At 41.5% G+C, this 11,129-nt stretch overlaps 1 protein-coding gene across 4 annotated transcripts in view; it reads left to right on the top strand.

Moving 5' to 3' along the window:
• The first annotated feature begins 6,753 nt into the window (after nt 1-6,753).
• Klhl13 (kelch like family member 13) overlaps nt 6,754-11,129 on the top strand; it is a 172,473-nt gene continuing 168,097 nt past the window's right edge. For 2 of the 4 annotated variants that reach the window (XM_013122808.3, XM_013122803.3), the window contains exon 1: nt 6,754-6,901. The gene's annotated coding sequence lies outside the window, so the exon portion shown is untranslated. Of the gene's footprint in view, nt 6,902-6,937; nt 7,087-11,129 lie in introns of those variants that run through there. The other 2 variants (XM_040744534.1, XM_013122804.3) reach the window with 1 other exon arrangement.

The raw sequence follows: 11,129 nt of genomic DNA, 5'->3' as shown, positions 1-11,129 counted from the left end.
GAAAACACAATAGAGAAAACACAATTTTTAGAGGTACACAACTGGTTGCTTATTATAATTGTGGGGTAAGGACATAAATATTTCAAGTCCACATCTTGGTTAACTATTGACATATGTATGCGGCTATGAAACTGTTCATGTAATGTAAGGAAAATCCTTGTCACCACTCAACATTTCTCTGTATCCTCTTTGTCTTTTCTGTTACCTGGTCGTATCCATAGACAGCCAGTCATCCCCTATCACTGTAGATTCATTTCAATTTCATAGAATTTTACATAACTAGAATAGCACAGTGTACTCTGTTACATAGTATTTAAATAATCATTTTAAGATTTCATACATACGGATTTCTCTGTTCATTACACTATATCTTATTCACTCCTTTTATTTCTGAATAGTATTTCAGGGCATGTATGTGCCAGTTTATTGATCATCTATTGATGGATATTTTGATTGTTTCCTTTACTAAGTTTTACCTCCTAAAAATACACCTGAATACACCTGTTAAGTATGTTCATATACAACTCCTGTGTGAATAAAGGGGAACCTGGCTGTCCCTTCATTCAATAAGTTCTGAGTCTGCAAATTGGCTCAAGTCTGAGATTTTGTCATGATCAAATAAAGCCTTTGTTTCATTTGTTTGAGAATGTTTCCCCTTATCAAACAAAAATTCAGTAGGCTTCTTACCTCTTTCATGCCTGGAAACATCATGATTGATGAGCCAGTACCAAAGGTCCCTACAAGCCATGCTACTATAAAAATTCACTTTGCCTGTGCTGACCATTAGGGGTCAGACCATTATGAACACTGCATTGTCTATGTTGCCCATTATGGTAACTATGATCACCTTGCCTTTGGCAATTCAGTGCTGCCACCTGATTACTGTACTTTTGGTCCTAATTAAACCCATTACATTTAATTCACCCAACTGAGCAACAGTTTCTCCAACCTTACATGTGGCACAAGAAAAAAAGGCCACAACAAAGCTCTTTAAATGTGCTGGTGCCCCATCACCATTTTTGCATCTTATACGATTAATAAAGGGCGTGTCTTCTGTGCCTTCCCATTGTGGAGGATTGGGTTTTACACAGTGTACCCACTCTAGCATCGCAGCTTCCCTGAGCTTAAAATCAACACTAATCCAAAAAATATCCAATTCCTTTTCTTCAGACCATCTTTCGAAAAATGATTCAGCCAACCATTCAGACAAACTTTGGACACCTTTTTCCAAGCTTCCATATCAAACCTAGAATTACCACTCAAAAGACTCATATCAATAAACAACCTGATCCAGGTTTATGGCCCTTCCACCATTATCCCAAAACCCTTAAAATCCATTTCCACACATATCCCAAGACGTCTACTTAAATGAATTAGCAAACTCATCAAGTTCTTTAGTAGTTTATTGCACCTCCTCATGGACTACATTTTTTATCTCCCCTGTAGGATCCTCCTTGACCTTTAATCTCGTTATAGGTCTAGAGGTAATTTGTGGAAAAGTAAGGAAACAGATGATGCTGGTTGATTCCTCCTAGCATCTATGGATAAACTGACAAAGGAAAAGAGTGAGCTATGTAATAAAATTAGCCACCTCCAGGCATCCCAGATTACAGCAAAGTAAAACAATGAAATCAATGATAAAACTGACTCCAGATGTACAGAAACAGCTGGTCTTTAGTATCTGATAGAATCCTGAAGAAGTAGGCTCTAGAATACTGGTGAAGGAATGGACTTGCCAGTGAGATAGAGAGCAAGCAAGCAAAGAGAACAAGCTTTCTTCTTACATGTCATTTATATAGGCTGCCAGCAGAAGGTGTGGCCAGATTAAAGGTGACTCTTCCCACCTCAAAAGATCTGAATTAAAAGTGAATTAAGAAGACAATCCCTCACAGGTGTACCCAGTCACTTGTGTTTTAGTTAATTCCAGATGTTGTCAAGTTGACAACCAAGAATAGCCATCACAGAGATATTTTTAATAGTCTTAATGGTTTACTTTTATTTATGTGTGTGCACCTCTCTCTCTCTCTCTCTCTCTCTCTCTCTCTTTGTGTGTGTGTGTGTGTGTGTGATATGTGCTTGTGCCTATAGCAGTCAGTTGTGAGTTCACTGACATGAGTACTAATAACTGAACTTGGGTGATGTAGAAGAACAACAAGAAATCTTGTCTACCAAGCCATCTCTTCAGTCCCACAGTCTACATTTTTATGGATAGTGTGAAGCATGGGCCTTAGTTTACATGGATATCCCTGTTGAATAGAACAATTGTTTTAGCTTGGCATGGTGGTGTATACCTTTAGTCCCAGATCTTTGGAGGCTGAGCAGGCCATTCTCTCTGTGAGTCAGACCAGCCAGGGCTGCAAAATTAAAACAAACAGAACAAAATTAAACAGAACAAAGAGAAAAAACTGTTATTTCCCTACAGAATTTGTCAAATTAAACAATAATTGTGTGTATTTGTGAGGTATAATGTGATATTTTGATCTACAGTACTTGATTCAGTCAAATTAATTATCTACCACCTCACCAATATATTTTAGTGTTCATAATGTTAAATATCTATCCTTTCAGGAGTTTCCAAAACATCACATTGTGATTTGAGTTTCAACTTTCCTGATGATAAGAACTGCTAAATATTTATACATATTGATTGTTTGTGTATCTCTTTTGTTCATAAGATCCATACATACACAATACCAGAAATTCTTTGTCTAGACAAAGGAAAAGTAATCAGTATATTGAAGAGGCATCTGCTCTCTTGTGTTCATTTCATCACTATCCACAATAATCAAGAATTTAAGCAACTTGTGTCCAACAACAGCAGACACATTAAGTGCAAAGCAGCCTCAGAAATGCTTTTGTATTGACTAGGAATCACAAATGAATAAAGAGAACTCGATACTTATACAGAGCTCTATATTACATAACCTTTAAAAAGAAATAAAATTCTTTCCTTTGTGACAACATTAATGGAACTAGAGGGCCATAAATAAAGTGAAATAAGCTAGGTTTATTTAACAAGACAAATACTATATTATTTCACAATGTAGAATATCAAAAAGTCAAACTTGTAGAAATAGAAATGAAATGGTGCTTTATCTTAGGCTGAAAGGTAGAGGATATGAGGAAGAATGGGAACATGTTGATCAATGGCAGTTTCAGTCTGATTGGAGTTTTAAAGATCTATTGCATTGTGGCCACAATTATTGCACTGCTTACTTTAAAACTTCTTTTGCCCCAGATCAGGTAAACTTCATTATAAAAGCTCAAAAAGAAACAAAATGTCAACAATTGTACATATGAGTTCAGTATGACATGAGGAAAAGAGAGCAAGAAAGGCTTTTAAATATAAGAGGATGAGGAAGCACCGAATGCAGGGAAAGGACATGAGTTAGGAAGAAAGCATACAAAGGTAGCTGGAGGTTTTGCCTGACTTACAGGTGGTCACCTCACCATGTCCTCACCCATAGTCTTACTTCTACGTGTACTCGTGTTGAGTGTGGTGACCCAATAACGTCTAATAAGGAACTCAGTCACAGTTGATTCAGGCTTACCCTAAAGAACCCTCTATAAATGTAACTGTGGAGTGGGGGGTATTAACATAATTCAGTCCATAGTGGCCATTAACTTGTTTTGTTTTCTTTTCATCACAATGTTTTGTTTTGATTTCTTTTTCTTAGCTCCTGAATTTCTGTTACATACACCCATTATTCTATGTTTTACAAAACTATGGTGTTCTAAATGATTTTCTCTATTCTTATTCTCCTTCTCCTCTATCCCCTCCTCCTCCTTTGCAGTATTGAGGCTGGGATTAAACTCAGAACCTTGTATATGTTAAATATGAGCTTTTCCATTGACCTACCCTCAGGTTTTTTCTTGTTCTTGATGACGGATACAGATTATCTTCTATGAAATTGAAAAGCTTGTTGTGAAGCCTGCCAGGCCAGCATTATTACAATCTTCATTTAAAATTTAGGAAAACACATTAAAATATTATAATGGACAAAATATATATCACATAACACATTTAGTGACTTCTGACTCCAAGTCTAGGGTTCTATCTGCTAGATTAACAATATCAGAAAAGCACCTTCGCCAAAATAGAAAGATTCCCATTGATTAAGTACATTTGTAACCTCTTCCTCCCAGTTCAAATGTAGAGCTGTCCTCATCCTTACTAAAGTTTTTCTCCTGGGGTTGGAAAAGTCTGTTTTGGCCACACACAACTAGCCCATTTTCCTGTCATTTATGGTGGAGGAATTTAAAGTAACAACATTTGAATCTTTTGGTGACAGGGAAAAACTGTGATTTGGATGCATATCAATTGAATTTGTGTTTATTTTAAATTGCATTCTAGATTTTTGACACATAGCGAAATTAATTTCTTTAGGAGCATTTTGATGAGATTGTAAACTAACAGGTGCCATCTCACAAATAGGCATTAAATGTGTGGTTGCATATACAATAATTACTGGATAAGTATAGAGGAGAAGCCAGGGAATGCATTCGTTAACACAGGTGAACTGGGTTGAATGCACTGATAGGTAAAAAGTAATAGTGCACATAACATGTGTACTTGGAGTTATTATGTTGTTAGTTTGCTAAATGTGGTGAGCTGTCTTTAGTTCTAGCAGGCTTTTGAGTAGCTGGTTATTCTTAAATTTGCCTAAATTCCATTGAACTTGAAATTCCAAGGCAGCAATATTTATATATCAGACTCCAGATTAGTTTACTGATAGATGAAAGGAGTATTGGGACACACATGTCATTCCGGCCCCTATGTAAGCATTTCGATGGATCAGATGGGATGGACAAGGATGAATTATGGCACTCAGAAGCCAAAGACAACTGAATGTTACAGCTCAGATGGAAAGTATTCTGGAACTCAGGAGTCACAGATTACTGAGTGTTCCAAATTCGGATGGAAAGGTATTCTGGCACTTGGGAGCCAAGGAATACCACAGGTCACAGTAAGCATAGAAGCTTATGGCCCTGCTTCAGGGAAAGGCTTCCCCAGTGTATCAGCTCTGCTCTGGCAGGAGAGAGTTTTCATGAGAAGCTGTTAAAATTTGGCTCTGTAAAGTGTCTGTGGAGGTTAGAGAATAACTTTCAAGCGTTGATTTTCTCTTTCCATCACATGAGACTGTGAGTCCTGGGTGTAAGGAAAAGGGGCCAGCCAAAAAACACACCCTGAGTGGAGTCCACGAAACACACTTTGGCCCTGTAACCAGAACCAAAGAAATGCATGCTGACCCTGAAACCAGTGCCAAAGGCAGAGGGCAGCCACTCTCTTGGATTCTTCCTTCCCAATATACCGCTTTGATGAGCTTTGGGTGAAGATCTTCTTTTGCAGTGGCAGCGGAGCAGAGGCAACCTTGTGCAGAGCAGAGCAAGCGGGGCTGTAACACTTTTGCCAGGGAAACCTTCCGTTGGCAGAGAGGAGTTGTTACACTCTGCTCTCCACTCTCTGGGAGCAGAGCTAAACTGTAGCAACTTCGGCCCGGGGAAACCCTCTCCCATCTGAGCAAAACTGCTACACTGGGCAAACATCCCCTGCTGGAAAACCCTCTCCTGCTGGAGCAGAGCAGATACACTGGGAAAACCTTTCCCTGAGGCAGGGCTGTAAGCAGCTAAGCTTACTACAACCCGTGGTAGTCCTTGGCTCCTGAGTTTCCAGATACCTTTCCACCTGAGCTGTGTAACACTCAGTATTCTGTGGCTCCCGAGTGCCAGAATACCTGACCCATCCCGATCTGTCCAAAATGCCTACACTGGGGATCAAACTTGGGCCATCAGGCTTGCTAGCAAATGCCTTAACCTGCGGGGCCATCATACCTGCTGGAGACTAGAAGTTTAAGTCTAGAGTGATAGGTAGAAATGATGAGGGAAGAAATAGAAGAAGGTGAAGCTTCAGCTGTCATGAAGGCAAATGATTAATAGAAGACAAGCAAAGGACAAGCTGACTTGACTGTTTTATTTTAGTTTTTTAGTTGGGGTCTAGGTTAATGGAACTGGGAAGAAAGAATGATGGTTTAAAACTTAGGAGCCTGGTCTCAGCAGTAGTGTAGCACAGTGGTGAAACATTTGGGTTCTGCTGTACCATTTTACCAGTTCATAACCTTCATGTACCTCATGGAGTAGCTCTGTGAGTACAGCGAGTTCAAAGCACAGCGCTGGTAATAGTAGACACTCAGTAAGACGTTAACTGCTGTGTTTGTAGTTGCTCTTCCTCTTTCCTAATATTCTGTAGTCTAATAGGAAGGAGACTCACTCCAGGCCATTGTAAGAGTGAAGAACAATTAGCTGTATGGGAGCCTGCATCAGGTTTATTTTGAGCTTTTGGGGCCCCACTGAGGTGATGCAGCACTCCTTCCTCAACATTTCCTTTGCTTGGTCTTTGGAGTGACTTTGAAGAGGATGAAGTTATGGTTGGCAGGAGGCACTTGCTAACTTCCTTGGAGAAGTCCATGCACTGCTGTCCCTTGATACTTGACAGTTTTCACTTCTGCCTCCTGGACACTAGAAGCCATGTGGGCTCACACCCAAGTGTCCTGGTTTCAAAGGCTCCAGGGCCACTTGGCAGTCATCCTGCTTCCGGGCCCAGCCTAGACTCTCTTTGGTGGACTGTTCAACTCGGACCCCCCACACACACAGTCCTAGCCCCAGCCTCCGCGCAGGCGCCGCCAGGGCCACCCCTGCCGCCATGTTTCCCCCGCCCACGCGCTTCCCTCCCACCACTCTCCCTCCCCTCCCCAGCTGGGCTCCCGCTCCCCTCCCTTATCCCCCACCCCCTGGTGAGGTCAGGCGGAGGCTCTGCCGCTGCGGCCGCGGCAGCTCAGCTCCTGTTCCCAGGCAGCCTGGAACAGGGACTTTGGCAAATAATTGGAGCGACGTTCGGGTTGGGGTAAGCGCTCTCCCTCTGCCTGAAGACCGGGCGAAGTGGCCAGGGTGACCAGGGGGTGCAGCGGTGCGGGCGTCTGTGCTTTAGGCAGAAGGGAACCCGGGCTGCGCTGCGCGACTCCCTCTTTGGCCCTCAGAGCGCAGCTGCCCGAGGAGGAGCGGCTGGGTGCTAAGGACTCGGCAGACGAGGTGAGGCAGGATCCTGAAGTCCCAGGGGCTTCAGGAGCTTCCCCGCCTCTTGCCCCCGCGGAGCACGACAAGGAGTTGGGATCTGCACGGGGAACTGCGAGGCGGGGACCCAGCTTCTCTCTTCGCCCACCCGAGTTTTAACCCCCGTGCTGACGCGCGCTCCTATCTCCACACATTTGCACTCGCAGGTCCTTCTGGCTCCACCAGAAGCTTGGGTACTTCTGGGACCCCAGTCAGAAGCCAGTTTTCCTGTGCTTCTTTGTCATCCCCCCAAGATCTTCTTGGGTTTTCCCTATCGCTCGCTGCCCTGTTCCTCTGGGGTTCCTCTGTCAACCTCAGCTTCACAATCCCTTGTCCTCTAACAGTTTCTACTTTGTGCTTCCTAATCCATCCCGCTTTCAGAATCTCGAGAGACTCTGCCGCCGCTGGCTCCCCAGTCAAGAACACTTTTTTTTTCCTTCCAAGCTTTTAACTTAGTTCTGAATGTCTTCAGTGTGAATATCTTGGCTCCCCCCCCCTTTTAAAATCACAGTTGATGAATTATTTTCATGGAGGCTTACAGGATTTAAGCCTTTCATTTACAGAAAAAAAGACGGAACATTTTCTTTATTAAATACTGTTTAATAAGCATCTGTCGAGGAACTTTAAGGTTGCTTTCTAGGTTTTAATAACTTAGTCCAAAAACCAGTCACTTAAAATGTGTGTATATATTTTTGTATGTGGCCCTAAACCTTCCCAGCAGTGGAGCAGGCCAGACTAAAGGAGGTCTGGTGGGGTTTGTTACCCTGGCTTCCTTTCGCCATCTGTAAATTAGGATGCTCATCATTTAAGTGTAGTTAGAGGGTGACCTTAGAGATCCGGAGCAAGTCATTTAAGTTAGCATAGGCTGGTTACTGAGCGCATTAAATGGGCACTGAGACCCTTTAGGGCTGAAAACTATCTCCGTTGGGAGGGTACCTGCCTTTTAAACAGAAGCCACGTTTCGTATAGTACATTTTAGAACCTCACGGTTTTTTAAAAAACAGTCAAACACTACTTTTAGCCATTTTACTCTCTTCCCATGCAGTTGCCACGTTAGTTCCTGCACCGAGGTTCATTTGCTCATTTTCATGCTGTAATTAGTGTGAGGAAAATTGAATGGAGAAGCCGAAAGTGGAGGCAGATAACAGTGAGCGAGCACATGCTGGCGTATGCAGCTGTGTTTTTAGAAATAGGATGTAGCTAGTGCTCAAACTTGAAAACTGAGCAAAATGAGTTAAACAGTTATGACATCATTTTATATCTAAAAATATTAGCCCTTTAAACCACAAGTCCTTATTAATACCCTTACACTTACCAGTGATTGATTTGTTTGCTTAATGTGTGACCAGGTGCTGGCATTGACACAACAGTTCACTAGTTGGCAGCAGTCTTAGAAGAAACCAAGTTACCAATGATGGTGGTGACTACATTTCACTCTCCTGGTAGCCGATAGTTTAGGTGGTGATGTTTGCCAGTGCAGCAATGAGAGGGGTTTTTCCTGCGGTATCAAATGAAATATTTGTAAACAGACAAGAACTTCAGATTCTCAGTGTTTTTAAGCTGCCATTTTTATTTAATAGCAAAATTTAAAGTTTTTGGTGTGGTTCTATTGGTTTTAGTCAATGTTTTGAAGAAAGTGCCTTTCCCAAGAGCAGTAGAGGCTCTTAACGATCAGGTTAGTCAGCTAACATGCCCCTGATACTTCCTTTTCCAAATGAATTTCTAGAGTTCACTTTAGTTCTAGTAAAATGTAGAAGATGTTAGGAAAAGTATACTTACCCTGGTAGGCCCACCATTTTCCTTTTTTTCTGCAACCCATTTTTGAGAGAAACATTTTACTTGTTTCCTTTTGAGATTATTATTAGTATGTCTAAACTAAGATTAGCACTGATGTGACTTTCTAATTAAAAATTATTCATTTTATTTTGGCTAGGAAGATAAAGAAAAATAGTGGATATGAGTTAGCCATAAGCATTTTTTCTTTGCATTTTCAATATTTGACAGATTGTCTGATAAACTTAGAGATTACCATATTTCTTTTTCCTTTAAAAAATTGAAAAAGGATCTCACATGGCCCATGCTGGCCACAGACTTGGTATGTAGTTGAGGGAGGATGGCCTTAGACATGTGATCCGGTGATCCCCAGTTACTCAGTGCTTGGTTTGCCTACTACAGAGCCAGCTCAGGGTGAAACGAGTATTCCCAGTTACTAAAGGTAGCTGCGGGTTCTGCTACTATTGCCCTTTTCCTCTTTTATATTCACTAGTTTGATTTGCATTCCTGAAATGAGATGAACCTAAATATTCAAATTGTTTGATTTGTGACGTTTACTGCATTATTAAAACCTTTTCAGCATTTTGTTTCTGGTGTACTTCTATTGTTTATTTCTATAAAATAGTATAACAACTTGGCAGAAATCACAGTTTAAAAAAGGATAGGAAGTATGTAAAAAAGTGAACAGCCCTAGAGTCATGTTTTCAAAAGCAGAGCAAATGGTTTTCTCAGAGTTAGAAGTATTTATTAGTTAGAGAAGTTTTAAGTATTACTAATTAATTTAAGATTACATGGTATAAATCTGTTGAATGTCTCCTGTGTGCCAGGGCCTTGTATAGTAGGCACAGTGTAAAAACTTACAAGTCAGAATCCTTATAGATGGGACAAAGGACAAGAAATCAAATCCATAGAGTATAGATAAAAAAAACCCACCTAGTTTCACAAGGGTGGTGTATGGTGGTTAACGCTATTTTTCAAAGTATCGCGATTAAGAAATATCTAGTTGGTCAGTAAAACATTCTTTTGGGTGTGTCTGTGAGGGTGTTCCAGAGATTAGTGGATGAATCTGAGTGGACTAAGGGGGTAAGATCCGCCCTCAGTGTGTGTGGCCACCATCCAATTGGCTGCAGAAAACAGATAGAAGGCATGTTGCTCTCTTTAGAGAGACACTTTTTCCCCAGCTGCCTTGGTCATCAGAACTCCAGGCACGTTGGCCTTTGGACCTAGGCTCCACTCTTAACCAGTGGCCCCTAGGTTCTTAGGCTTTTGGCCTCCTTTAAACTGAGGCCTTCATACTGGGACTGAGCTACACCACCAGCATCCGCGGGGATCCAGTTTTCAGACAGATTGCTGTGGGACATCTCTGTTGTGATTTTGTAAGTCAATTTTGGTAGTATATCTCCGCTCCTTGGTCTACATGAATCTCTTATTTGTTCTGTGTCTCTCTCTGGAGAAATCTGGTAACTATATTACTTCTTAGAAGAGGGGTGATGTTTGAGAAGTCCTGAAGAGAAGAGAGAATGCTTTTAGTTTCTCAAGAACAAGCTGGGCCTTATGGTGCACACATTTAATCCCGGCACTCTGGAGACAGAGGGAGACATATACCTTTGAGTTTGAAGCCAGCCCAGTCTACAGAACAAGTGATTTCCAGGACAGCCAGGGTTACATTGTGAAGGCCCATCTCTAAAAAATAAATCTGGGTACACATTCTCCAGGGAACTGAGACATAGGATTCATGAAGAACAGAAAAGTGTGTGGTGAGAGCTCTTAGTGAGCTGGACCAGAGAGTGTTAGAGATAAAAGATACATAGGATTGGGAAGTCCTCTGAAAGAATTTGAATTTGATTGTAGGAACAATAGGAAGCCATTGGGGAATCTGAAATTATTGGCTGAAAAAAAATGGAACTCACATGTTTTACAGAGCATTAAATTGAATGTCTGGCTCAGTCATTTACATTAATACCCGAGAATGAAAACTTTGGTAAGCTTGCTAACTAGCTAAGTAATTCTGTTTTTTCTACTCTGTTTAGATAAGGGACTAGGGAAATAGGAACTCTGGGGCTTGCTTGTTCAAAACAGGCTGAGCAGTCCACTTGCCGCTGGCAAATTGTTACCTGTGCTGCAAGGTAAGTTGTCAACAACTTTTAAAAAATCACAGTGCTGTTGGGTGTGCTGGTGCACATACCATTAATATCAGCTCTTGGGAGGCAGAGGCAGGCGGTTCTCCCAGTTCTAGGGTGAAGGCTACT

Source organism: Mesocricetus auratus, unplaced genomic scaffold, assembly GCF_017639785.1.
Source record: "Mesocricetus auratus isolate SY011 unplaced genomic scaffold, BCM_Maur_2.0 Super-Scaffold_100003, whole genome shotgun sequence".
Classification (NCBI taxonomy): domain Eukaryota; kingdom Metazoa; phylum Chordata; class Mammalia; order Rodentia; family Cricetidae; genus Mesocricetus; species Mesocricetus auratus.
The sequence above is the reverse complement of the archived record's forward strand: the minus strand, read 5'-3'. Positions and strand labels throughout refer to the sequence as shown.